The sequence below is a fragment of the Adiantum capillus-veneris genome, chromosome 1, assembly GCF_014529385.1.
Source record: "Adiantum capillus-veneris isolate H3 chromosome 1, ASM1452938v2, whole genome shotgun sequence".
Lineage (NCBI taxonomy): Eukaryota > Viridiplantae > Streptophyta > Polypodiopsida > Polypodiales > Pteridaceae > Adiantum > Adiantum capillus-veneris.
This window is the reverse complement of record NC_140931.1, coordinates 169,813,000-169,840,574: the sequence shown is the minus strand read 5'-3', so window position 1 is coordinate 169,840,574 and position 27,575 is coordinate 169,813,000.

Sequence of the window (27,575 nt, the reverse complement as noted above, 5' to 3'; positions counted from 1 at the left end):
TGAATGGGAAAGGAAAAGCTCCCATGGACGAACAAGCACCTGCCATCTCACGGGCCATTGACGAAGAAATGGAAGAGGTAGGTCACAATTTCATTCAAGTTGTTTAATTTAACATTGCACACGTTTAGCTAGGAAAGAACATATCCCCAAACATGTTGGAGAAATCCGACGGAGACCTTGGCATTGAATTCATTTGTACATTAAGTCTAAAGTAGGAAAGTAATGATTGACGGATATACCGTTTGCAATAGGAAAGAATGTTTGCTAAGGAAAATTTAGCTCGACATGTTCATTCTATTTCCAATGTTGAATTAGTCCTGATCCGCCTACTGATCACAAGGGGCGGCTCGCGACGATTTCGCAGTAGCTAGAGTTACTAGCTTAGGGCCTTTACCCACAACTTGCTTTCTATGCGGTGGGAACCCACGTCTTGCTTTCTATGCGGTGGGAATGTCCATGTCGTGCTTTCTATGCGGTGGACATACCTAATTGTATGGGCAGCTAGGCGACAACGGGAGGAGTAAACTCTCGCTGGAGGGGGGATGTTGTACCTCCAGAACATTGGAATTTTAATGAATAAGTTTGAGTAGAATTTTTACTAGAACTTTGTCTTGGTGCCGCTTTGCAATACTGATTGAAGGGATGTCTTAACACACCTTGTGAATCGGAATCTAATCAAGGAACTTATATGTTAAACAACCATTGTGGTAGTAATTAGGACACACAAGGAAGTGTGAGTGTGGGGGTGGAAAGTGGGGGCTTGGCTTAGGTTGCCAATGCCTATGAGAAGGGTGGTCTCCATTGGTCGGGAACTCTCTGTTCCCATAGTGTTTAAATCGATACTAGTAATACTCATTGCCCCTAGAGCGGCGAAGTCTCAAGTGTACGTGCCTCTGAAACATGGGGAAAAAGCCACTCAGGGTTTCTCTCCTCTTGGAAGGTGGGTGTTAGGATCGTTAGATAGGTTAAGTACGCTTCCCCTGCGAGGCAAGCTAGATCTCATTGCTAGTAGGCTCGAACTTGACTCACTTTGTGATGAGAGATCGTCTACTAGTTGAACCCTGAACCACTTTGTTTGCTTTCGCTATAGATATAGTGGCCACCAGGTTCACCATCAGATCTGCCGTTTGATACAGCGGGGTGGGGACCTCACACTTGGTATCAGATCCAGGTTAAACTGAGAAATAAAGTCGTATTGTTTGAATATTTAAAATGAACTAGAAGTATATAGGTAGCTGATCCGAATTACTTGCATTAATGCTGCAGGAAGATCCCGTGCTAGAATATCGAAAAGTGTTTGAGCTTATTTACGAGCAAGCTCGACGATCCTCAGTTTACCAATTCAGGCGAGATATGATGGAGATACTGATGAAGGCTCATACGCCACACTCCACTCGCATCGATATAGGATGGGGACTTGATTGGACACTGCAGGAGGGATTTACCACATCAACGCTCGGAAGCTAGAATGCCTGGCTACCGATTTGAAGAAGATACGTTGGGGAGAAGAGTTGAGGGTGGTGGAGATATTCTACTTGCTGCCTAGTCGATTGGACCTGACTGTTTAAGAAGACACCAATCAAACCCTCAACGAGTGGCTTTTGGAGAAGGTCACCAATGTAATCCAACAAACAGAGTCGGAATTTTTGGAGTACCAAAAGAAGAATCCCGGCTCGACACCATAGTTTATTATCCACTCAAGGATGAGTATAGAAACTACTTCACGAACAAAGTAGTGCATCATGTGAACACAATCTCCTAGGCGTATCTTATACGCAATCTAAAAGCCATGTAATAAATTGATCATTAGTTATCCTAAACCTTGAGGGGTTTCGATTGTAATAAATTTTTCATCAATAAAGTGCTTTTTGTCTCTGAATCTCTGTTTCTTGATAAAGTGGGATCTTGAATTTTATTTAAAGTCTTGTGTCTATTTTAAAAAGATCATGGTATCAAGAATCTCGTATAACCCATGTAGGCACCGCCTGCTGCTCTATACTCGGCAGCACAAGAGAAGAAGCTCCTCCTTAAACAAGCCCAGCCTCCACTCTTTAAGGGCGAGGGGGCAAATGTGGAGAGAGATGCGGAAGTGTGGATGGAAGCCATGGACGATTACTTTGAAGCTGCGGGAACCCAACCCGTGAATCAGACTATGCTTGCGATGTTCCGCTTGTCTGGTGATGCCAAGATATAGTGGAAGCAACATTGCAGGGACTTAGATATTAAGGGATATTCCCAATCCTGGGAAGACATCAAAGCTTCAATAATGGGACGTTATTTACCACCTGCCTATAAAACCTTGAAGATGAATGAGTTCTTTTCACTTCGGCAGCTGACTTCATCTGTCGAAGAGTATTATGCAAAGTTTGTCACTCTTCGGAGATATGCTCCTAAGATGACCTTGGAACAACAGGTGGCAAGGTTTTGCCAAGGGCTAATTGATCCTTTGAATACTCGGTTGGAAGCTCTCAGGCCGACAACACTACAGGATGCCTTGTTGAGGGCCAAACCTCTAGCTCTTGAAGTACAAAAAGTTAATTAGAAGAGGAGGAATCATTGGGCAAAGAGGGCAAGGACAAAAGCTTGGAATAACAGACCAGCCAACCAAGCATATGACCAGTGCTCTATTGTGGCTACCACCACAACCATGGAGTTCCCAAATGTTCGATGCTATGGTTGCGGCGAGTTTGGACATTATAGATCCAGGTGCCCCAGGAACACTCAGGCAACCAGTGCCAACACCATACCCTTGAATGCCCATGGGTGTGGCCAATCTAATGGAATAGGAGGACGAGGAAGGATGAACATAGGGCGAGGGCGTGGAGCTACCGCCAGGGTGAATGCCGCAGTGGTACAACCAAGTGTGGATGATGAAGCAGTGGAGAGAGCAACCTTGCATGCTACAATTAACAATCCCAATGGTTGCAAGCAATACGCAGTCATTCATATGCCTGGATCTCTCAGAGGCGAACAAGTTAACTTCCTTATAGATTGTGGTAGAACTCTTTCATTTCTTTCACCCAGATGCATGAGGAAGCTAAAGCTAGATAAGTATCCAACAAGCAAGCTAGTTGTAGAGTTAGCAAACGGCAAGGAAGTAGTATCTCAGCATTCCGCAAGAAAAATCAACTTTGATCTAGGGGGACACCCAACTTCTGCCCAATTTCAAACCCTACCCTTAGGATTCTTTGATGGGATACTAGGGATGGACTGGTTAAAGATAAATAAGGCCCACATCCATTGTGCACAAGGGAACTTTACCTTTACAGGTAACTTGGGTAATGAAGCCGTAATCCAGGGGGAAAATGGGAGACCTAGGGCTACTCTAGTTAAGGCCAACAGACTCTTGAAGGGACTAGGAAAGGGGCAGCAAATTTATGCGGTAAAGCTCAACAAGGTGGACTAATCAGATACCTCACTTCGACCAAACTGGTTGAGGGAGTATGATGATGTATTCCCTAAAGACCTTACCAATCTTCCGCCACATAGAGAGGTCGATCATGAGATTGAGACTATCCCTGGTTGTGAACCTATCTCAAAAAGACCTTATAAAATGTCACTTCCAGAGGCCATCGAACTCAAGGAACAACTTAGGCAACTCATTGAGCAAGGATTCATTCGACCCAATAATTCTCCTTGGGGTGCTCCAGTTCTTTTTCAGAAGAAGAAGGATGGAACCTTAAGGCTATGCATAGATTACCGTGGACTGAACCAGGTAACTGTCAAGAACAAGTATCCAATTCCAAGGATCGACGAACTCTTGGACAGACTCCACGGTGCCAAAATGTTTACAAAGATTGATCTAAGGTCAGGATATTACCAAATCAGGATCAAGGAATCAGATATTCCAAAGACGGCTTTCAACACTAGGTATGGGCACTACGAATTCACAGTAATGTCTTTTGGTCTAACAAATGCTCCTGCAAGCTTCAATCGACTTATGCAGGATATTTTCAGACCTTACCTGGATGATTTCGTTTTGGTTTTCTTTGATGACATTCTGATCTATTCTAAGAACGAGGCAGATCATGAAGAACATGTTCGCAAAGTACTTGATCTTCTTCGGGAACACCAACTTTACGCTAAAGAGAGCAAGTGCACCTTTTGCTCACCAAAGGTCAATTATCTTGGGTTTGTCATATCGGCCGAAGGGATTTCAGTGGACCCAGACAAAGTCAAGGATATCGTTGATTGGCCTCAACCATTCACCGTTAATGAAGTAAGAGGATTTCTTGGGATAACGGGATGGTACAGGATTTTTGTCAAGGATTATGCATGTATTGCTGCACCTTTGACGGAACTCCTGAAGAAAGGAATGAGGATCGAATGGAAGACCGAGCGCGAGTCTAGCTTTGCTAAGCTAAAAGAATTCTTGGTCTCAGCTCCTATTTTAAAGCTCCTAGATTTTAGTAAGGAATTTGAAGTAGCGATCGATGCTAGCAAATTTGCTCTAGGCGGAGTTCTTACTCAAGAAGGAAGACCAGTGGCGTATACTTCGCGAAAGCTGAGGGACCATGAGAAGAATTATCCTACTCATGATTTGAAACTTTTAGTAGTTATACATGCGCTGAAGTTATGGAGATATTATCTTCTCGGATGCAAGTTTCAGCTGGTTACAGACCACAAGAGCTTAAAATGGATTTTTACTCAACCTATTCTCAACATGCGACAACGGCGATGGATAGAGCTATTACAGGAATATGACCTTGACATAAAGTATAGACCAGGGAAGGAAAATGCAGTTGCAGATGGTCTTAGCCAAAAATATTTTCTCGGAGCTATCTCTATTCCAAATAACCCTATCTGGGATAGAACCAAAGAAGCATCTTTGGTAGATCCAGAGTACCAACGTATAGGATCATTAGTTCAGTAGAATAAGATGTCTGAAGCTAAAGATTACTCTCTTATGGGAGGATGTCTTTACTACAGACACAGACTATGTGTACCCAGAGACCCAGCTCTAAAGAAGTCTATTCTGTATGAAGCACATGATAGCCCTACATCTGGACATCCAGGCTATCGTAAGACTCTTCATGCTGTCAGAAGGAGTTATTTTTGGTCTGGAATGAAAGGAGACATACTTCGCTATGTGAGGCAATGTCTTTCTTGTCAGCGGATAAAAGCTGGAAGGATCAAGTTACCATGGCAACTTCAACCTCTTGACATACCCCAGATGAAATGGGAATGCATCAATATGGATTTTGTTACATGATTACCTTCTACAGGAGGTTATAATTCTGTTTTCGTGGTTGTCGATATGCTCACGAAAGTGGCTCATCTAATACCCGTAAAGACAACCTTTACAGCTTCAGATATTAGCCGGGTATTCATCAAGGAGATTTTTAGGTTACATGGTCTACCCAAGCGTATCGTCAGTGATAGAGATGCCAAGTTTACATCAAAATTTTGGACTTCTCTTTTCCAATCTATTGGGTCACAATTAGCCCTTAGTACAGCGTATCATCCGCATACAGATGGGCAAACTGAAAGGGTTAATCAAGTCATTGAGGACATTCTCAGAGCCTATTGTTCGCAAGAACCAAAGAAGTGGTTACAATATCTACCTTTGGTGGAATATGCTTATAATTCTTCCAAACACAAAAGCATTGGAATGTCACCCTTCAAAGCTCTTTATGGACAGGACTGTTTAGCACCATTGAACTTCTCAGATCCAACCATCAGGGTAGAAGCCTCTAGGAAGATGTTAGAAGATATGGAAGCTCAGACTAGAGCTATTTGCCAAGACATTCAGGCCGCTTAGGATAGACAGAAGCACTATGCAGATAAGAACTGTTCGGAAAGAACTTTCAAAGAAGGGGATAAGGTTTTTCTGCGAGTCCAACCAAAGAAAAGCAACTTATCACTAGGCAGATATAAGAAGCTAAGTCCAAGGTATTGTGGACCATTCGAAATCGTTAAGGTTGTGAGTAACCAGGCCTACAAGCTAAAGTTACCTGCAAACTTGAAGGTTCATGATGTGTGCCATGTCAGCCTACTCAAACCCTATATTCCTAATCCTGATCAATTCTTGGACTTAGATCAGATAGTCATGCCAGCACAAGGAGTTCTTGAGCTCAAACCTGACTATGTACTTGAAACAAGGGAAAGGAAGTTACGCAACAGAACTATCACGAAGCATCTAGTAAAGTGGAAGGATTACCCTGAAGAAGATGCAACATGGGAGGACAAACCAATGCTCATAAAAGATTACCCAAACACATGCTTGAGATGAAGACATCTCAAATTCTTCATGTTGGGGAGGTTGTAAGGTCTCTGACCCGACCAAAAAGAGCACCATTGTACCATGAAATGAATATAATGGAAAAAGTTACTATTTTTAGCAGTTTTCCGAATTCTGTCAGTGCCATGATGTTTAGAATGTTTTAAAGCTTCGAAATATGAAATAAAATAATTTTTGTAAAAAAAAGCCAAAATTAGTAAGTTTTTGTCACCCGACCTATCCAGTTTTGACCGTATCAAAAAACTGCACCGTACCCTGAATTTGAAAAAAATGCATTTTCGGACTCCGAAGACTGCTAAATATGGCAGGTACTCGGACCAGTACGCCTTAGTTAGAGCTTAGTATAGCAATTTACGGCATTAAATTCCGACTCGTATGGGCCGTTTTAGCCTAAAACCAATTTTTCCTAAAGTTGTGCGGGGAGGCACTGGAGCTCGAGGCTGTGTGGGAGCAGGTTCCAGCCCACTCTGAGCTAGCTTTAGCAGCTAGGGGGCGCCCTCTTGCCTTGTGGGAATTGTAGGAGAGTTTCCAAGCTAGAGAGTGGGTGTGAGAGCCAGTTAGACTAGCTAACTGGACACTTGGTGGGAAGGTAACTAGACTTGCCAATGCATGGAGTGAGTGCTCACTCAGATGCTTATAGTAGCTAGGTCCAATTTTCAGCCTTGATGAGCCTATTTAAAGGTGTGCTCACACACACACACACACACACACACACACACACACACACACACACACACACACACACACACACACACATGCTCACACACACACACACACACACACACACACACACACACACACACACACACACACACACACACCTTGGGGAGGTGCTGCTGGCACACACAGTTTTTGAAGGAGAAGCAAACGAGGGAAGTGCTGCCGAATTCTCGTCTTGAGAACTCATTTGCATCAGAAAATCGAGAGGATTTTCAGCCCCTAATCACGGTAATCATGATTTAATTTATGCTCTTTTGTAAACCTCTTCATCATTCTCTTAAATTCCTCGTCTACTATGCTTAATCCTAGCTATAATTCCCAATAGCTGTACTCTAAATCTCCATAGGTATACTCCATTACATAATCATCATCCAATAGCTAATTATGCAGCCATTCATCACTCTTAATCAATGATTAATACATGGTTAGAAGAGATTTCTCTCTCTAGGCAGCATAGTAATTAATTGTCAAAGCCGGTAATGATGTAGATTTGAAGAAATTCATTCTTTTACCACTCAATATTGGTGTAACTAAGATAGATTCAATTTTCTCATACATTAAGATGTGATTAAGGCAAAAATTAATCCATCATTAAGCCACTAAGAAGAGAATTTTCTCTCACCTATGCATGCGGAAATTCTGCATCTTTCTAATTGCAATAGGAAAGTGATTGAACTTGCTTAATTCATCTCTCTTATAATTTAATTAGTAAAATTTTGAAATGATTAATCATCTAAGCCAAGTGATTAACTTTAGAGCCAGTTCCCATAGGACAAGTAAAGTATTATCCATAAAATTCCTATGTCTCGAAGGAAAAATCTAACCCTCTTGCATAAGGAGGATTGTTCGATGATTCTAATCTGCCATTTAGATTGTTATGATGCTCTCAGGCTTTAGCTCTTTTCTCCAAGTTTATCATTTAATGTAGTGAGTATAAAATGGCCCCGGTTAAGAGAACTCGCTTCGGTGGTGCCCACGACTGCGAGGTGGAAACGAGCAATGTGAATGGGAAAGGAAAAGCTCCCATGGAGGAACAAGCACCTGCCATCTCACGGGCCATTGACGAAGAAATGGAAGAGGTAGGTCACAATTTCATTCAAGTTGTTTAATTTAACATTGCACACGTTTAGGTAGGAAAGAACATATCCCCAAACATGTTGGAGAAATCCGACGGAGACCTCGGCATTTGAATTCATTTGTCCATTAAGTCTAAAGTAGGAAAGAAATGATTGACGGATATACCGTTTGCAATAGGAAAGAATGTCTGCTAGGGAAAATTTAGCTCGACATATTCATTCTATTTCCAATGTTGAATTAGTCCTGATCCGCCTACTGATCACAAGGGGCGGCTCGCGACGATTTCGCAGTAGCTAGAGTTACTAGCTTAGGGCCTTTACCCACGACTTGCTTCCTATGCGGTGGGAACCCACGTCTTGCTTTCTATGGGGTGGGAATGTCCATGTCGTGCTTTCTATGCGGTGGACATACCTAGTTGTATGGGCAGCTAGGTGACAACGGGAGGAGGAAACTCTCACTGGAGGGGGGATGTTGTACCTCCAGAACATTGGAATTTTAATGAATAAGTTTGAGTAGAATTTTTACTAGAACTTTGTCTTGGTGCCGCTTTGCAATACTGATTGAAGGGCTGTCTTAACGAACCTTGTGAATCGGAATCTAATCAAGCAACTTATATGTTGAACAACCATTGTGGTAGTAATTAGGACACACAAGGAAGTGTGAGTGTGGGGGTGGAAAGTGGGGGCTTGGCTCAGGTTGCCAATGCCTATGAGAAGGGTGGTCCCGATTGGTCGGAAACTCTCTGTCCCCATAGTCTTTAAATCAATACTAGTAATACTCATTGCCCCTAGAGCGGCGAAGTCTCAAGTGTACGTGCCTCTGAAACATGGGAAAAAAGCCACTCGGGGTTTCTCTCCTCTTGGAAGGTGGATCTTAGGATTGTTATATAGGTTAAGTACGCTTTCCCTGCGAGGTGGAGCTAGATCTCATTCCTAGTAGGCTCGAACTCAACTCACTTTGTGATGAAAGATCGTCCGCTAGTTGAACCCTGAACCACTTTGTTTGCTTCTGCTATAGATCTAGTGGCCACCAGGTTCACCATCAGATCTGCCGTTTGATACGGCGGGGTGGGGACCTCACATACCTTGAGCTGTTTAAAACTGCGGTTTTGGGCTTCTTCCCAAGAAAAGGTCTTACCTTTTGCTTTAAGTTGATCCATCATAAGAACAACGATTTTGGCATAATCACGGATATACTGTCGATAAAATCTAGACATGCCTAAGAAGATTTGAATCTCCTCAATTGTATTGGGATGTGGCCAACGAAGAATGACAGCGACCTTGTCAGTGTCCATTTTGATGCCAGAATAAGAGATCACATGACCGAGGTAATGTATCTCTGTTTTAAAGAAATCACACTTGCTTTGTTTAGCATACAGATCGTGAGCTCGTAGCTGTTTGAACACTAATCATAAGTGTTCTATGTGTTCATCTTTAGTCTTACTGTAAACGAGAATATCATCAAGGAAAACCACCACAATTTTTTCAATATAGGGACGTAAGACACTATCCATGAGTGTCATAAATGTAGCTGGAGCATTGGTTAAACCAAAAGGCATAACCAAAAATTCAAAATGCCCAAACCGTCTTCTAAAGGTAGTTTTAGAGATATTTTGCAAAAGGACCATGCACCTGGTGGTAACATAAACGAAGATCTATCTTTGTACAATATCTTGCCTCATGGAGTTGATCAAATAACTCATCCACTCGAGGCAGAGGATACTTGTTCTTGATGGTTATGGCATTTAATCCGCGATGCGCATAGTATCATCTTTCTATTTTACCAATAGAATTGGTGATATCTAAGGTGAAGTGCTAGGTCGAATGAAACCATGGGCAAGGTAGTTAGCCAACTGACTCTCAACCTCCTTGGCCTCAATAGCACTCATACCATAAGGTGGTTTACTCATCGGTTTAGTGCTCGACAGGACATTTATGCCATGCTGCACATCACGTGTAGGGGGGAAACCCGACGATAAATCACTTGAGAATACATCACTATGCTCGTGAGTAAGTGAGCCAGCTTTTTCCGTGAAAAGGAGAAAGAAAACTAGAGCTATGCTAGGATGGAGAATCTTGTAATTCCTGTAATGTTTGTTTTACAACAGTTGCAAATTTGCTCTTTATAATTGTTAACGCTTTGCTTATCATTAGAATTCATTGCACTTTGCATACCATTACTAGAATTCACAGCACTTTGCTCTTGAGAATCCACAAGATTTGGAGACAAGCATAACACAAAAAGACTTCATCTATTAAATTTTGTTTCTGTAAAATAGAAAGCTCGGCTGTACATATAAGAGGTGCAGATGGTATATTTTTCTCACCAAGAAAAAGCACATGTTTACCATTGGCCATAAAGGATAAGGAGTTGTGTTCATAACTAGTGTGCAATGTGTTTCCTAAACCATGCAGCCACTCCCATGCTAAAACTACATCAGCACGGTCCATGTTCATAACTTGAAAGTCAAGGGTCATCGTCTGATCTTGAACAATAAGCTCAACCCCTTGAACTAACGTGTCCCATACTTCTTTATCATTCCCAGACATCTGTTGTACCACATACTTGGGGAGCAGGGAGTCTGTGTAAGGTTCAATTTCTTGACTAGCTTATAGTTCAGGAAGTTATAAGTTGCACCGTCATCCACTTAAATACAAACATGTTGTCCGTTAATAGTGCCATGCATGCAGATCAAATCATGGGGGCCGCCACATTGAAGCAGGCACACAACACTTGCGTTTTTCTTCCATATGAGGAACCTTTACAACATAATATTTAGGAGATGAATCTAATGTGAGGCATTGCCCCGTGTGCATGGCCTTTTCTTTTCCTTGCAAAAAAGGACAATCCTTCTTGTTATGTTGGTCCGAAAGACATTTGAAACACAAATTGTGTTTCTTTGCACGCTCAAAATCAGCAGTGCCGAGAGATCCACGTGGAGTATCTCGTGATCGCTTATGCTTCTTAGCCTCTTGTGGATGTGGAGAGGTAGATTGTCTCTTATTCCTCTTGGAATGTGTGGGAGATCTACCTCGCCATTGGCTCTCAGCCACATTGCTCTTAGCCACATTGCTCTTAGCAAAATTCTTCTTAGAGTAGGGAACATTTCCCTTCCTCTCTTGGTCATCATCATATCTTTGGGCATGACGATCGATGGCTTCTTCCAAAGTTTTTGGATGTTGGGTCTTGACGTGAATATGATAGTCTTTGTCAAGATCCCTATTAAAACCCCGTATCTTTTGGAATCCATCTAGACCTTCTAATTTTAATATGATTTCTCGATACTTCGAAAGGTACTGTGTGAGAGAGAGGCCAGACATGTGGCATGCATCCCATGCTAACCAGTTCTTATCTTCTTCATTGGAGTCCAAAAACTCTTGGAGAAAGAAGCTTGAAACGCAACCCGAGATGGAGGACGAGCATCTATTTGAAATGTCATCCACCACTTATAGCCCTTGAATGCTTTGGTGAATTTCCAAAGTCTTGAAAACAGTCATATCTACAGGGCCATGATCTCCTAGATCATCATCATCATGCATATTAGTGTCGGCAGCACCCATGGTGCCCTGATTTTGATGTACATGCTCAAAATCAAAAGTGTGCATAGGTGGGATATCCTCACTGGCCATGGTAAACACACACTAGTGTAAAGAGAGAAGAAAACGTCAACTTGTACCTTGTAGAGCTTGAAGTCTTTGTGTTTTTAATACTCAGTGATTTGCGTGCATGCAAACCTTGCCTTGTGAAAATTGTAGTGCTTTACATCGTGTTCGTTGTAAGAATCCCTTCGTTGATTCTTCACAAAAACTCGTCGTTTTTGTGAAGGCTTTTCTTCACGTGTGAAGCTTCCTCCTTGAAGAGAAATAAATTTTGGAGGAAAACTTGCCTTCTTGCAAGAAGTGAAAAGGAAGGGTGAAACTACTTCCTTGAAGTTTGAAGCTTTCCTTTTCCTTCTATCTTTCCTTGCTATACACAACAAAGCTCAATAGCTTGGATAATAGAGTGTTGGCCTCTTCTCCTCATGGGATGGGTTAAACCCTCCTTCATGCAAGGGTTCAGAGGGCCTTCCTACGTGCATAGCCAAGGGAGTCTCGGTACTGTAGAGTTGCCGCTCGAGTTTGCCTTGTCCGCCTGCATTAGGAGGGCGTATGTGGGGCAACCCGCTTTTTCCCTTCCAAAAAATAGCTCGGATACCAATGAAAGGGTGGTGGTAATGCGTGTGCTAGTCTCCACCCAACCGTGCTATCTTATAGCCTCCCCCTAGCGTACAAACTGTTCTGTCATGCCGATGGCCTTGCCCATAGGACCCATGTCCTTATACTCTCCCTTGTGATTGTGGCCGTGTTTTACCAAACATCGAGCAAACAAAATATGAGCGAGCCATATATCTAATCAAGGAAAAGATTGATTAAAAAATGTGATTTGTCCACTTGTTTCCAAAAGAAAGATGGTGTATATAACACAATTTTGATTTATGCTCATTCTGCCATTAACGAGATGCTAACATGAAACCCAATCATCAAGCTTGCTTTTGGGAGAGTAGAGACTACTTGTACTAACTAATGTGCATGCTGACATTGAAGAGATTCCCTTGCATAATGACTTATAAGCCATCTCTCTAGAGTCAGTAAAGACTCCAATATAGAATCCAATTTACAATAAAGTATATTTTAAAAATATTTTATTTCAATTTTTAATAAAATATAAACTAACAATAAAAAAATACAACAGTGATCTCACTTTCACTTAACGAAAGAAACGTGGATGTGACCTAAAATCTTGCAAGTTAGTTTGTGTCAAATCATAGAATTTTTATTGTTACAATATTATGTGAAAGAGATAAATATTGATAGTTATGATATGCCACTATGTTTGAAATGCCCATAGATCCTAGAAAAGACATTAGCATTGAGATGTCACAAAAACCTTGAAGTAAATATCTATATATTTTTTAATGCAAAAAATAATTCAAAAAAGCTTTGGACTGATTGCAAAATTTTATAGTTGTTATAAATTGACAATTTGGACCACACCATTGCGTTCAAAACACACCAAAACCTTATAAACGACTATCCATATGTCTCGTTCTGATAACTAGAGACGGGGTTTCGGACCAAAAAAGGTCTCAAAATTGCCTCAAAGGGTCCCGCACCAATGCGGGACACTTTTGGGTAGGTTCCAAATGGCCAATTACATCTGGAAAAAGGTTTTATATTAGTGCGAGACCCTTTGGGCGAGTTTCGAGGCCTTTTTGGCCTCGAAACCTCGTCTCCATATGTTAGAATGAGACATATGGGCAGTTGTTTCTAAGATTTGGGACCATTCCGTATGCAGGGGTGTGATCAAAATTATCAAACTATAACAACTACAAACATTTAGATTAGTTTAAAGCCTTTTGAAGCTTTTTATTTCATTTTAAGGTCAAAATTCTATCTCTAAACTCATAATGAGACGTATGGTTATTTACTTTTAAGATTTTGAGACATTTTCAATTCAATGATATAGTTAAAATGATTAAATTTTATCTCTCTCATATTATCATGTATAGAAATATTCAATGAATCACTTTGTGTATTTTAGAAAGGGATTATATCATTTTTCAGTCGAACATCTCTTACTTGGGTGATATATGAGGCACATGAATGCTTCATTTTAAGTAAAAACTCTTTTGGTTTTGAATTTAGGCTTATGTTTTCTATACGTGTTTTTTTAATAATTTTATGTAACACTAACAAGACATTATAATCTATTGGTGCTTGTAATATCTTTTTTTTGTAAAAATCAAGAATATATACCTTCTAAAAGTAATTTATCTTTCATATTTTGTGTGGGCACATTATAAGAATCTTGTAGTCTTTGTGATGGAACTATTTGTTAACAGTTTTGTAGCAATAACAAAGTCTCTCATCTCTTTGGATGTTTTAACCATAATTTGTGTGATTGTTTTCAATTCTTTTATGATGGTACAATATCAGACTTTTGGTAATCTTCGCTCGAAATTCTACTTTGCTCCCTTTTTTTTCGCTTGGGAATGGAAATGTTTATTGTGGCCTTCATAGAAATGTTGGGGCCATTATAAATATTTAATGTAAAGACTACCTAAGAGATGCAACTAAATGTTTCAATTAGCTGCAACTATATCAAATGAATATATATATATATATGTGTGTGTGTGTATATATATGTATACACACACATATATATATATATATATATTGAAGGATATTAAAAAAACGCAACCTTCGGAGAAAGTGGTATTACAAGTAAGCACTTAAAAGTCATGCAATAATCTTTTTCTTTGTTTCCTTTCGCGCGCGCGTGTGTGTGTGTGTGTGTGTGTGTGTGTGTGTGTGTGTTTTTTTTTTTTGGTTTTGGGGCATTCAAAGTTGTCAAGGCTTTTGAGATTAGTTGGGTTAACCACAAGAAACTTGTGTAAAAATCCTGCTAGAATAGAAACCCAACTCTTGTCAACATTGGGATTGTGGAGACTTCAAATACGTTGACACATTCCCAAAAAAAAACAAACCACTATTTTGTTTTCCTAAGTCTTGATTTCATACGTCTAATGTGCATTCTCCACTCCAAAGAAAACCTATTTTAATAGGAATATGTGCAAACCGATTTTAAGAGGAACATAGAAGGAGCTGAGCACGTCAAAGGTAAAGAGGAAGATGGTCAAAGTCCTTTGCAATCACCAAAAAGTAAATGTTATAAAACCATATTTATTGTGTCGATCGAGCTAGCTTGGCTAGCAGAGCACTTTTCCTCCATCACTCATAAGCACTTGTCCTCCATCACTCATATGATGGATTCTTGTGCAGCTAAGCGACCTTGTGAAAAGCTCGTCAGCATACTTTGTATCATCATCCACAAGAATGTGGGTATTGCACACCAAAAAACCCACAATTATTGTTTCCCATGGATATAGAGAGGAAATGAAGAAATTACCAATGTTAGCTACCAAGTGTTTGCGGAGCACTATGCTCCTTCACCCTGTTGCCTGCGAGGTCGCAGAGCAGGAGTCTTAGAGTGGCACTGTGGCAAGGCGGGGTGGACGGGCTTGCTTTGCTGGTACGGGTGGCAGGATTCCTCATATGTGGTGCCGGGCTATTTTGTCTTCTCATGCAATGCCCTACCCTTGCCGACCCTTCTTTTTTTGGACCTTGGAAGAGGGTGTTGCTCCCTCCTCCCCACCAGAAGGATAATCGGCATCCAGTCAGTTTGCTTTTTGCCCTTGTGGGCCCTTACTTGCATGGTAGGCAATGGAGGTCTTGGTGGCAACGAGGGCGATTTTGGATGGGGCTTGGCTCCCTTGTTTTAGCATGATCTCTTTTGGTCTCTCAGCTTGCATTTTCTAGTTGCCACTTGTGACTATACTGTTGATGGCGTTGCCAGTTATTTTTGGGTTCCTAATTTTGATAGCATTTTATGATTTGGTCCTACTTCGGCTTTATGAGGTGACTTTCTCCTAGCATGCTGTCTGTTGGTGGCAACATCGACTGTATGGTGGCACCTCGTGAGGCTCCTTCTGGTGATGGGATGCTTGAGCCCGCCCATTAACAAGTATTTTCTCCTTTCGTATCTTATGCATATACTGGTGGGTGGCTCCCTTATTAGCCAATATAATGGTTTGATGGGTTGCTATGAGTTATGTCATTTGGAGGGTGATGCCTGTTTGAGGTGGCAACTCATGCAGAGTCAGTGGGAGCCTCTCGATGGTTGTTCTTAGTGTATTGTTTTGGTCTATTGTCTACGGTTGTGGGTATTCGTGGCCCGTGGCAAGCATGGTTTGTCATGTAATTTTTTGGTTAATTTTATCTATTCACCCACGTATTGCGAGTTTTGTAAAAGAGAAAAAAGAAACTTACCAACGTTATACAAAGAGCTTAGAGAATGTAAAGTTCAATAAAGTTCGTGGGACTTAAACATAGGTAGACCATGATGAATAATTTTAATGCCATGCATTTTATGACCCAAAAAAAAGTAATTCCATATGAGTGCTATACCTTTCAATGTAAGGAAGCGATTTTGATAAGTACCTTGACAATCCTCTTCTCAAGTATGTCCCTCTAACCTTGACAGTAAGGTTGGAAGATGCTTTTGTGAAGTTTGGATGAAAGGTTCAGTGAAGAAAAGGAAAATGCAAACTTAGTGAAGAAAACTTAGTTAAGGAAAATGTATTTCTATGCCTGGACGGGACAGGGGGCCCAAGAGTCGGCTGGCTACGTGTAGGAAGGAGAGAGAGAGAGAGAGAGAGAGAGAGAGAGAGAGAGAGATGTCTGCATCAAGGGATTTTTTTGGCAGATGTCGTTTGGTTGGTATTACGAGGTGTTATGCTAGGGAGATGGTGATACTGCCAGTGTCCGCATAGACGAGCAGGAGGGTAGGGAGATGGAGCGATGAGAGAGAGAGAGAGAGAGAGAGAGAGAGAGAGAGAGAGAGAGAGAGAGAGAGAGAGCTGTATTGCTTGCTGCCTTCGTCGCGCAGTGTTGGTGAGGGCAGCAACGAATGCAAGGATTAGGCCAGTGATCGCAAAAGCAGAGGGATGCCCTTGCAAGCCAACATGAAGGGTGATGCCGTTGGTGGTGCCGGTAGCAGCGCAGATCAAGGAGTGTGTGTGTGTGTGTGTGTTCCTGTGTGTGTGTGTTCACCCTTGCCTACGACGATATCCGAGAATTGGGGGAGGTGTCAAGGAGGTTTGCCTGCATTTGAGGGTGACTGCTAGCAGCTGCGAGAGGGGGAGACAGAGATGGGCTAGCGAGCGCAAGGGGCAAAGGTTACAGGAGCTGCAGGGAGAGAGGAGGGGGTGAGGGAGAGAGGGGGGTGGCGCGTGCATCGGATGCAATTGAGAGTGTAGGTTTAATAGTTAAGGTGTAGGAATCTCGCTAACTAATTAATTAATGAAGTGCACAAAAGACCCATTTTTTGGGTCTTATTAAAAGGAATCTAAATAGATCCTCTCATCCCTTTGAAGGCAAAAATGGATCACATGGCACGTGGAGCAAAGAGAGAGAGAGAGAGGGGGAGATGCCAGCTGTCGTCGTCGGGTCGGAGGAACGGGGAGATATCTTTTGGAGTGTGTAGGCAATGTGGCAGGCGTCAGAGTCGACACGCAGAGAGGGATATTTTTTTCATTCGTAGAGGAGGCCATCCCACGAGAGCAAGTGCGTGTGCAATGCTAGAGAGCCAGAGGCCGGGAAAGAGCAATGCTGTGCATCAACGCGAGAAGAGAGAGAGGGAGAGACAGATCATGCCTGCTATGCCAACTTGCAAATTGGGCTTCTCATGACATAGTTGCGGGGCTGAGACTCGCCAAGCTGCCGATGAGAGATGTGCAACTCTCGACGAACGTCAGCTGGCAGACGACCTCATTGTGTTCTAGCTTGGTCAAGGGCAGAGAGATTCAATGGCAATGGTGCGGTGGTGCCATGTGAAGGTGCGGCTGTGATGCAGAGGGCGTTTGCGTGCACAAAGTTTGTGACGTCCTCTGCACTGGCTGCACAACTGATGGACAGGCCGCAGCTCCCTGGACGCAACAAGAAGATCCCGAGCCAACAGGAAACTTCTGTTGATCTAGGCCGGATAGAGTGTGGTTTGCTGCAGGGGATTGTCATCGTGCGAGTAGCATAGACTGTGGCTTGCTGCAAGGGATTGTCATCGCGAGCAGCGGGCCCTTTCTTGCTTGTCATCACGACCTGTAGGCCAGGGGGAGAGACGGGGCCTGGACGTAAGAACGAGAGCCAAGCTCTAAGGCAGACTTTTGCCTATTTGAGTGAAGAGAATCTACGCATTTAATTAATGAAAACTAGTGAAATGGACCCAACACGTAGGTCTAATTTTTAGCAGCCGCTTTATTAGTGCAAATCTGTGGAGATTCTTACATATTTAATTGAAGGGAAAAAGGGGAGGACATGGCACATGGTGTAGAGAGACAATGATTGGTGATCGTACGTGGAGCAGAGAGAGAAAGATGCCATGTTGTCCCAAAGGTGGAGAGAGAGAGAGAGAGAGATTATTTTTGTGTGGTTTGATGGAAGGCGATTGACCATCAGCATCGTATCGTCATTCCAGTAGGCACTTATTGATGGGATCACTAGTGATGGTGTGATAGAAATCTGCCTCCTGTTGGCATTGTGAGAGAACATGGCAGAGACGATGGGAAGTTGCTCTTCAGTTTGGAGCCGTCTGGTCCATTGCCTTGCAAAACATAGTTAAGGGAAGAGGACACGAGGGTTTTTAAAAGGGACTTGGAGCAGGAAAGAGGAGTCTTCACCTCGGCACATGATTGCCATATCTACTGCACCTATTAGCTCTAGGGTTTCTTATCCTTATCTGCTTGCACTCTCTTACTCCATTTCGTCCTTTGTCAATGGAATCTTGGCTTTGAACATCACACTTCAGTCCTTTGATTCTACCCATCCATACGAGCTCACTATTGTTGTGAAGAAGCTAGGTCGCGCGGGAGGGAGAGAGAGAGAGAGAGAGAGAGAGAGAGAGGCACAAAGAGAGTGGGGGTGCAAACCAAGGGAAATGAGAAGGGGTAGAGGCAACAATGGCGAAGCAGAGGGGAGGGGCTGTGCAGAGCGAATGATGGCAACATCATCTCTTCCTTTGTTTTTGAATTCTAATATTCCTTGAGAATCTAAACAAGATATTAATTGAGTTTTTGTGTTGCGTAGACCTAGTCGTAGTATACTATTGCCTCTCTATTTGGCCAACTTACATGCCTCACTAATCAAATGTATATAAAGGCACATATATTCTCTTTTGAGTCATGCATGTAGTACTTTTTCGTTACACTTACAAGACTATGAAGCTCTTTGATGGGGTTTTTTCCTATCCAGACTCCAAACAATAAGGGAGGCACCACTCTACACATATCTTGTTTTGTAGTGCACATAATCACATAACCCTACATATATTTGGGTCCTTTATGCAATTCATTAATTAATTAGTTAGGGAGATTCCTTACACCTTAACTATTAAACCTACACTCTCAATTGTATCCGATGCACGCGCCCCCCCCTCTCTCCCTCACCTCCTCCTCTCTCCCTACGGCTCCTGTAACCTTTGCCCCTTGCGCTCGCTAGCCCCCATCTCTGTCTCCCCCTCTTATAGCTGCTAGCAATCGCCCTCAAATGCAGGCAAACCTCCTTGCCACCTCTCTCAATTCCCGAATATCGTCGCAGGCAAGGGCGAACACACACACACACGCACACGCACACACAGAGGAACGCACACACACATTCCTTGATTTGCGCTACTATCGGCACCACCAACAACATCACTCTTCATGTTGGCTTGCAAGGGCATCCCCCTGCTTTCGCGATCACTGGCCTAATCCTTGCATTCGCTGCTGCCCTCACCAACACTACGCGATGAAGACAGCAAGCAATGCAATGCTCTCTCTCTCTCTCTCTCTCTCTCTCTCTCTCTCTCTCATCGCTCCATCTCCCTACCCTCCTGCTCGTTGATGCGGACACTGGCATATCGCCATCTCCCTAGCATAACACCTCGCAATACCAACCAGACAACATATGCCAAAAAAATCCCTTGATGCAGACATCTCTCTCTCTCTCTCTCTCTCTCTCTCTCTCTCCCCCCCCTGCACGTAGCCAACCGACTTTTGGGCCACCTATCCCGTCCTGGCATAGAAAAATACATTTTCCTTAACTAAGTTTTCTTCACTAAGTTTGCCTTTTCCTTTTCTTCACTGTGTTTACCTTTCATCCAAACTTCACAAAAGCATCTTCCAACATTCCTACAAAAAGAAATGGGAAAAAGATTAGAGGGACATATTTCCCGATTGAAAATGAAAAATCTAGGTTATAATTTCATTAGACCTTGATTTTCAAGGTCCAAAATTGGATATAGTTATAAATCCGGCCAACTATCCTAGATTTTGGCACAAAGGTCAATTGCTTAACTAGTTTTTTTTAATAAAAACAAGGCCAAGAAAATAGTTTTTGTTTCAACAATGGGAGGAACAAAACGGCCTTTCGTTTGTATTTAAACTGTTTTGGTTGAATGCAAACCCATGGTTATAAATTTTTCAATCTTTATTTTCAAGATAAAAACTTAAACACTATAGTTAAAAATTATTGTAGTTACTTTTGCCTCTAAATAATCCTGATTTTTTATTTGTTTACAAAAATAATAATTTTGGAGTGAGTGTAAGGTTTGAGAATTTGTAAAGTCTCATAAGGTAAACTCTACATTGATACTTTCAACATTTAAGCTAGCTTTGATAGTTATTTTTGGTGTTACTGGGTCGCCGCGACGGATGTCTGTAGGATAGCTATCTAGTACTAACATAATGTCAATACTCTAGGAAGCAACTCGTGGGGCACGGAGACTCTTTGAGGATGTCAACCTCAAGAAGTGAACCTATGGAATGAAGCCAACTCTTGCACTAGCAAATCTATCACTCTCAAATTTGGTAAATTGCTTATGTCCTATGTCATTGCACTCTATCATCATGCCATTTCGACACTCACAAAGTCCAAATGCTACAAAACTTTAGGAGGAGATCTAAGACATGTAGGGGCACTATTCTATCAAGTTTGGTCGCAATCCAATGAGGTACCAAAATCATGATCCATCATGATCAAGGTCCTGAAAACTACAACAAAATATACCGCACCCTATGGTCTACAAACACTCTCCTATAGTCGAAACATTATAAAAAAAACCCATTAAAGCACTCAAAATAGTTGATTTAGATCGCTAATATGTAGTCACGAGCCACAACAAAATTGACAATGATTACGCTTAAATGAAAGAGCAGTAGACAAGGAACACAATGCAAGTTTTGAAATAAAAAATTAGATTACCAGAGCTCAAGATAGATTGATTACAAAGCGTGTGAGAGTAGCTGCTCTTAGTTGTACGCTCCAAAACTCATAAAACCTGTGGTATAAAGATGTGTGTCCTTTCCCACTTACTAAAAATGAGCTTTATACCTAGGGCTTTCTTGGCCAGTGAAGACTCAGACTCATTTACAGGTTGTATAACTCATATTTGGCATAAATTGACTCAGAGATTGCCTGACTACATCAGAAGACTCTCAATTAATTACAAAGCTTTCTGGAACAATAATGATAGGACATCAAAATTTTAGGGCTCATGAAGAAGGGGTCCACTAGGAGGGAGCCCATATGGTCCAACTGCCAACATTCCCCCTTCCTAGTCTTTGCACGCCCTCGTGCGAGCTTGGTCCTGATCTTCGTCTTTGTCTCTGGCTTTGGCAGTAGTTGGTCTTCACTTTGATTTGTTGGACTCTTTAGTAGTCAAATGTCCGTCTTTCTAGCATCTTTGTGAGTAGATTGAACTTGTCTACTCGTGTCGCTATCCCTGTCTGGGTCGCCAACTCCTTGAAAGGGTTGTTCATTATGGCGCTTTGATAGGCAATGTGGCGGGTAGGCAGATCCTTAGTCATGGGGTTGAAGATGGTAGAATCCATCTCAAAAAACCCGGTCATGAATGCCTCTTCAAATTTTTGCAGGTAGTGTGAGGGCAAGAACATGACGAGAGTATACAACCCCGTGATCACATCGCAGTTGGAAATTTCTATCTCCATATTCCAACATAAACGTCTTGTGCCCTCTAGGAACATTTTCCATGTGTGTCCTGCTGCCTCAATGTCCTCAATAATGCAGTGACGTAGGTGATAAGCATTTTGGCAATTTTTATCAGCATCTGACAAGTGAGACCTGTGACATCCCACATTTGCGTTATTAACCCTTGTAAAGTATGAACCATATAGTGTTCTTTGAAAAGTTTTTGGCCAGCTTTTATATGACCGGCTAGTTTAGTACCATCGGCCTTCTGCTTTGCCAGGTGTAGTAGCTATCCCAAGATAGCATTCTAGTGATGGGACATAACGTCCGGTCGATCCTGAGATGCTGCGGTGCATATTTGTATATGGTCTCATCTTGTGGCCGCTTATTGAACCATCTCGTTTGCCATAGGGTTGATTTTCTAGAATTGCGAGTGCCTAATCTATTATCATTGGCACGTATTTGTAACACCCTTTTTGGTTTGGCTTGAGAGTGGGCAGTAGCTTCTTCTCCCACAAGATGGCCTCTTGGTTCATGAGTGGTAGGGAATCATTTTGTGACCGAAAGTATTCATGACTTCATCCGGCATGATCATCAGAAGTGCTGTTGATTCCAAAACCTTGAGTTCATATACTGCATATATTCTCGGTGTGAAGAGTCTTGCACTTCTGAAATCCATCTCTTGATTTCATCCCTAACATATGTCGTGTCTTCTGTGGCTTCAAAATCATGTAAACCTCCCTTAGTAAAAGTGCTTGGCAGCTCTACTCGGGGTAGGTCTACCCTTATGTGCTCTGTTTTTGTTGCAGGTGGTGGTTTGATCCAGCACCACTGCTTTGACTTTGATGGCACCGAGGGCCATGTCTCTCTTTTGTAGCTCCGATGCATATTCAACCTTTTGTGCAACTAACTTTGCATGTGCCTTTGCCAATTGCTCCTTGAACTGTGTGATCTCCTGATCCTTTTGAGCTTGGATAGCTTTATGCCCTACTGTGAAGATCTGCCTGTCATACTTCTCTTAAGCTAATTCTTCTTTGGCAGCCTTCAACTCTTCTAAAACCACTACTAGAGAGTTGATGATGTCTAAGTTGGGGTAGGTATGTCTTGCATTGCTAAGAGATGCATCAGTGTATTCATGACCACACCGTATGATTCCCCGAGCTTCACATTCTTCTATTGCTCTCTTTCCACTTTTCCTTCAAGTGTTTGCCTCTCTACCTGCATTTGGCTATTCACCTTTATATGCTCTTGCACGATTAGGTAGAGGTTCATCGTTTCTTTCTTTTCTTCCTTTAAAGCTTCTTTGAGCTGGATATGACTATCTTGGATCTCTTCCACTTGTTGCTGGAGCTTTTGGTTGTCTTCTTTTAGTGTCATGGTTGCAACTTGAGCATTCTTCAGATCCAACTCTTTTAAGCTCGAAATGGATCTTTGGCACTTGAACTGTAGCTTGATGAGCTCTAAGTGCTCATGAATGTCAAAATCTTGGAAAACCCTTGCTCCATCTTCAATGATAGCTCTTGAGCGTGGAGATACTGGCCCTCAGTCTGACATAATCCATTGTTGAGAGGTGCTAGCCTCCGGCTCTATCTCCTTTGGTACCTCTTTCTTCTCTTGCTTTGGTTCAGTATTTGGATCCTGCTCCTTCTTTTTAGGTTCCTTTTGTTAGGTAAAGGGAGTGTGTCTCACCATGCTTTTCCCGTGTCCGTCGGCCAGTGTCCGACTGCCCACATTTATCTCCTTATTCTTTATACATACAAAGAATAAGGAGCTCTCACTCACATTCTCACATGATGCTCACACAGTGAGATTTGGGAGCTCCACCCCACATCCCGTGTCTTGCTCTCTGTCTCCCTCTCTCTCCTTCTCACTCTCCGCACACGCACCGCATCCGCGCACTCACAATTGGTATCAGAACTATGGTGACCGCGGAGAGCACGACGGCTTTGAGAGCTTCAAGGCGATAGCTCGCTTGCTCTCGACGGTGGAGAGATTAAGAAAGCTTGGAAGCTTTGTGAGAATGCAATGGGAGCTTGTGAGCTCAGTTGAGAGTGATGTATGCTCTTGTGGAAGCTCAAAAAGGAGTGTGGAAGATTGTGTGTAAGTGTAGGTGCTGCCCTAAAAACTGTGTACGCAGCAGCACTGTTTTCAGATTTGTTTTTCTCCTTGTAGAATGCAGATCTGAGAATTCTATTCATTGAGCCCATCCATTTCAACGTGGTCTACAACTTTGCAGAAGAAATGTTTTGCAAATTCCTCACCGTTTTGTTGATATTCAGCTCAGACTGACTGTATACAGAAATTCCAGATTTTCTGTTGTTGCATTGTGTGCGAGTTTGATGCACTTTTGGAAGCACGGGAGATGCTTGAAGTTAAGTGCATAAATTCTAAGCTGAAGATGCAATTGCAGCTTGTGGTTTGATGGGTTTTTTGGTAGACTGGGCAACGAAGTACGGAGGCGTTTACACACCACCAAAGCGGTCTCTTGAGAGCCTTTTTTTTTTTTTGGAGTACACAGGTGGAGCTTCTTTCATTGGTTTTCACACGATACTTTGACAATGATTTTATGCTTGGATTCATGGTCTTTGCGAATGGTTTGCATATGGTTATGGCGCATGGTTGATGCCCATTATACATGCATTTTGGCGAGCGCTTTCAAGTGCCGGTGAGCTCTCTTGGGAGCATTGTTTTCACATTGATCAAGTTTCCGGATTGCAACTCTTTTGGCGCTTGCTTATGCGCGGTTACTCCGTTGATGTACGTTGAGTGCGGATTGCCATTGTATGTGAAAATGTGGAGCCATTTTGGCATTTCTACTCATTGGCATTGAGTAGTGTTATGGTTTATGGTAGAGATTGTACTTGAGTTTTTTTTCAGTTTTCAGGGGAAATTCTGCCGGATTTTTCCTAGATACTCGCCATCTGCTTGAGACAGTGTTTTGCTCTCGGGTGGGAGAGTCTTGTGATCTCGAGCATTGTTTGCCATAGTTTTGGCATGGAGACGCTTTAGATTAGAGGCGGTTCTCATTCATGATTGCGACTGACATGTTGGTGCTGCGGCCATAAGGGGCATATTAGGTGCCGTTGCTTCAGGCGTATGAGGCAACGGAAGAGGCAGATGCATGGTGCTACTATGAGGACATATGCTAGAGAGTATGCGTGTGACGGGCATGTCACTTTTGAGTCTAGCTTACCTTCAGACTACTTTGTGTCTTGGGATAGCACATTGTCTATGCGTTTTCTACTAGACGAGCATGAAGTTTTTCACGTGACGCCACGTCGTGATTTGTTTTGGTCTTTCTCTAGTGGGAGACTTGGTTGTGTGCAGTTTGCTGACGGTTCAGCATATGACATAGAGGGTGCTGGAGATGTATGCATGTCCTTGCCTAGCGGTGCATTGCTTACGCTACGAGATGTACGTTATGTACCGGGACTCAGTCAGAGTCTCATTTCAGTGCGTCAGTTGCAGAGTAGTGGATATTGTGTACTGCTTGGAGAGCGGTCATTTCAGATGCATAAGGGATCACTGGTGATAGCCAGAGGTGCTAGGAGTGGTCTGGTATACCCTTTGCATATTTCTGACATACGAGGCGGTGTAGTCTCTGTGTATTTGCAGCCATGTTTGGAGCGAGAGACGAGGCATATCTCTTTTGCGGATGTGTTGCATGGAGAGCAGGTTGTGCATTTGTCTTGTGGTGATGTTCACGCAGACAGTGGTATCTCTGGGGATGCACAGCTTTGCAAGTCATCAGTTGAGGTGACATCAGTTGCGCCAGAGATCGATGCATTGTTCTATGATGCGTCTGATACGTTTGAGGGCGACAGTGTCCTTCAGACAGCTGTGTGTGATTGCAGTGGTGCTGATTTTTCGGTTTTGTAGTCATTCTCAACGGACATGCCTTTGCCAGATGATGCTGACATGGTGATGCATAGTCAGGTGGTTCCTGATGAGGATGCATATGGCACTGAGGTTGCTGACATGGATAGGTTGGCACACATAGTGCATGTTTCGTTGGCTTTCAGGTCTCTCATGTCTGACCTTTTGGTTTCGAGACTTGATCTTGCTTATGCAGTTGGTGGATTTGCAGTGGGAGTTGTTAGTCGTGCGATGACTGACATTGGCATTGTGCATTGTGGAGCCATGAAGTCGTCACTCGATACCTGCATCATGAGTGTCATCGTAGCTCTAACCGTAGTGGTATGCATGTTGCATCTACACTAGAGCATGTTTGGAGTGAGCCAGTGGGCATAGGTTGAGATTCGTCTTCTCTCACCTCTTGTATATACTAGTTGTAGGCTAGTCTTCTCGCCACTTATCGGCACACAGCCTTTAGTGGGAGAATGTTAGGTAAAGGCGGTGTGCCTCACCATGCTTTTCCCGTGTCTGTCGGCCAGTGTCCGACTGCCCACATTTATCTCCTTATTCTTTATACATACAAAGAATAAGGAGCTCTCACTCACATTCTCACATGATGCTCACACAGTGAGATTTGGGAGCTCCACCCCACATCCTGTGTCTTGCTCTCTGTCTCCCTCTCTCTCCTTCTCACTCTCCGCACACGCACCGCATCCGCGCACTCACACATTTTCCTTGTGGTCTTCTTGCTGATGCTCAAACTCTTGTTGTACTAGAGGGTCTTGTGGTCGGGTGGATTTTTTTGTGTGTCCTCTTTCTCTTTGTCTTCATCAATGGGCTGCTTCCGAGGTGGTTGCTCTTGAACTTTTTCTTGCTTTTCAACTTCATCTTTTGACTCATGACCAAGAGGAGGGATGATGGCCTTGGGAGAGAGGGGTGGCATAGTTTCTATGTGGATTTTGAGAGGGTCCACACCTTTCTCCTCCCTTGGTAGTGCTTCCTCTTTGTCCTTGTTCTTTGATGATTCTTCCAAGGTTTTGAGGTCATTGGTATATTGCTTTTTAGATTCCTCTTGAGCTCTTTGCTCCACTTTGCACTTTAGGACCTTGTGGATGTGTTGCCACATGGTGACAAAAAGTTCCATTTTATTTGTAGCTATTATTATTTTGTAATGCTTTATCTTTTCTAATCTTTTAGCCTTTCTTTGCTCTAGCAGCTTGTCCCGATCTTCCTCCTCTTCATCAACCGCATCATCTGTGTAACCATAGATGTGAAACTCCACATCAGCCCAATAAAAGAGTGCATAACCTAAAGCAACACTCACATAGTGCAACGGTGAACCTCACTGCATCCAAGTGTGGTTTCCTAGGAGATTGCATCACCAACCCAATTGTGTAGCTCAAGTCGGGACATGAGATAGTCAAGTAGATCAAGTTGCCCACAATCTTCCTGTACATGGTAGCATTCTCAAGTACTTAATCTACATGATTCTCCAACTTCAAGTTTTGATATAAGAGCATTGCAATCGGCTTACAATCAGCCATACCATCATTTTTGAGCATCCATGGCATATTGTCTTTGTGACAGCCATACACTCTCTTTTGTGCGGATAATTTCAATGCCCAAGAAATACCACAAGTCTCCCAAGTCTTTCATCTCAAACTTTTGCATAAGTAGAGCTTGTACACCCTCTACTTCAGCCACATTATCACCTCCAACAATCAGTTCATCGACATAGATGATATCACCACAATTCCTGCTTCATTCTTTCACACATATAATGAATGATCTGCATCAGACATCTCAAAACCCAATGAAATGAGGAATGCCACAATCCTCTCATACGAAGCTCTACGTTCTTGCTTCAGTCCATACAATGGTTTCTTTAACCTACGTGCAAGGTCGCTGCTCCATATACACAACTTCCTCCAAGTCTCCATTCAAAAAGGAATTCTTTACATCCATTTGTTTCAACACCCATTTTAAACCTGCAGCCATTGCAATAAACACACGGATGGTAGCTAAATTGGCTACAGGGTTGAATGTCTCTTTGTAATCAATTCCATAAATCCGTGCATAACCTTTGGCCACAAGCCTAGCCTTGTACCTACTCACACTGTCAT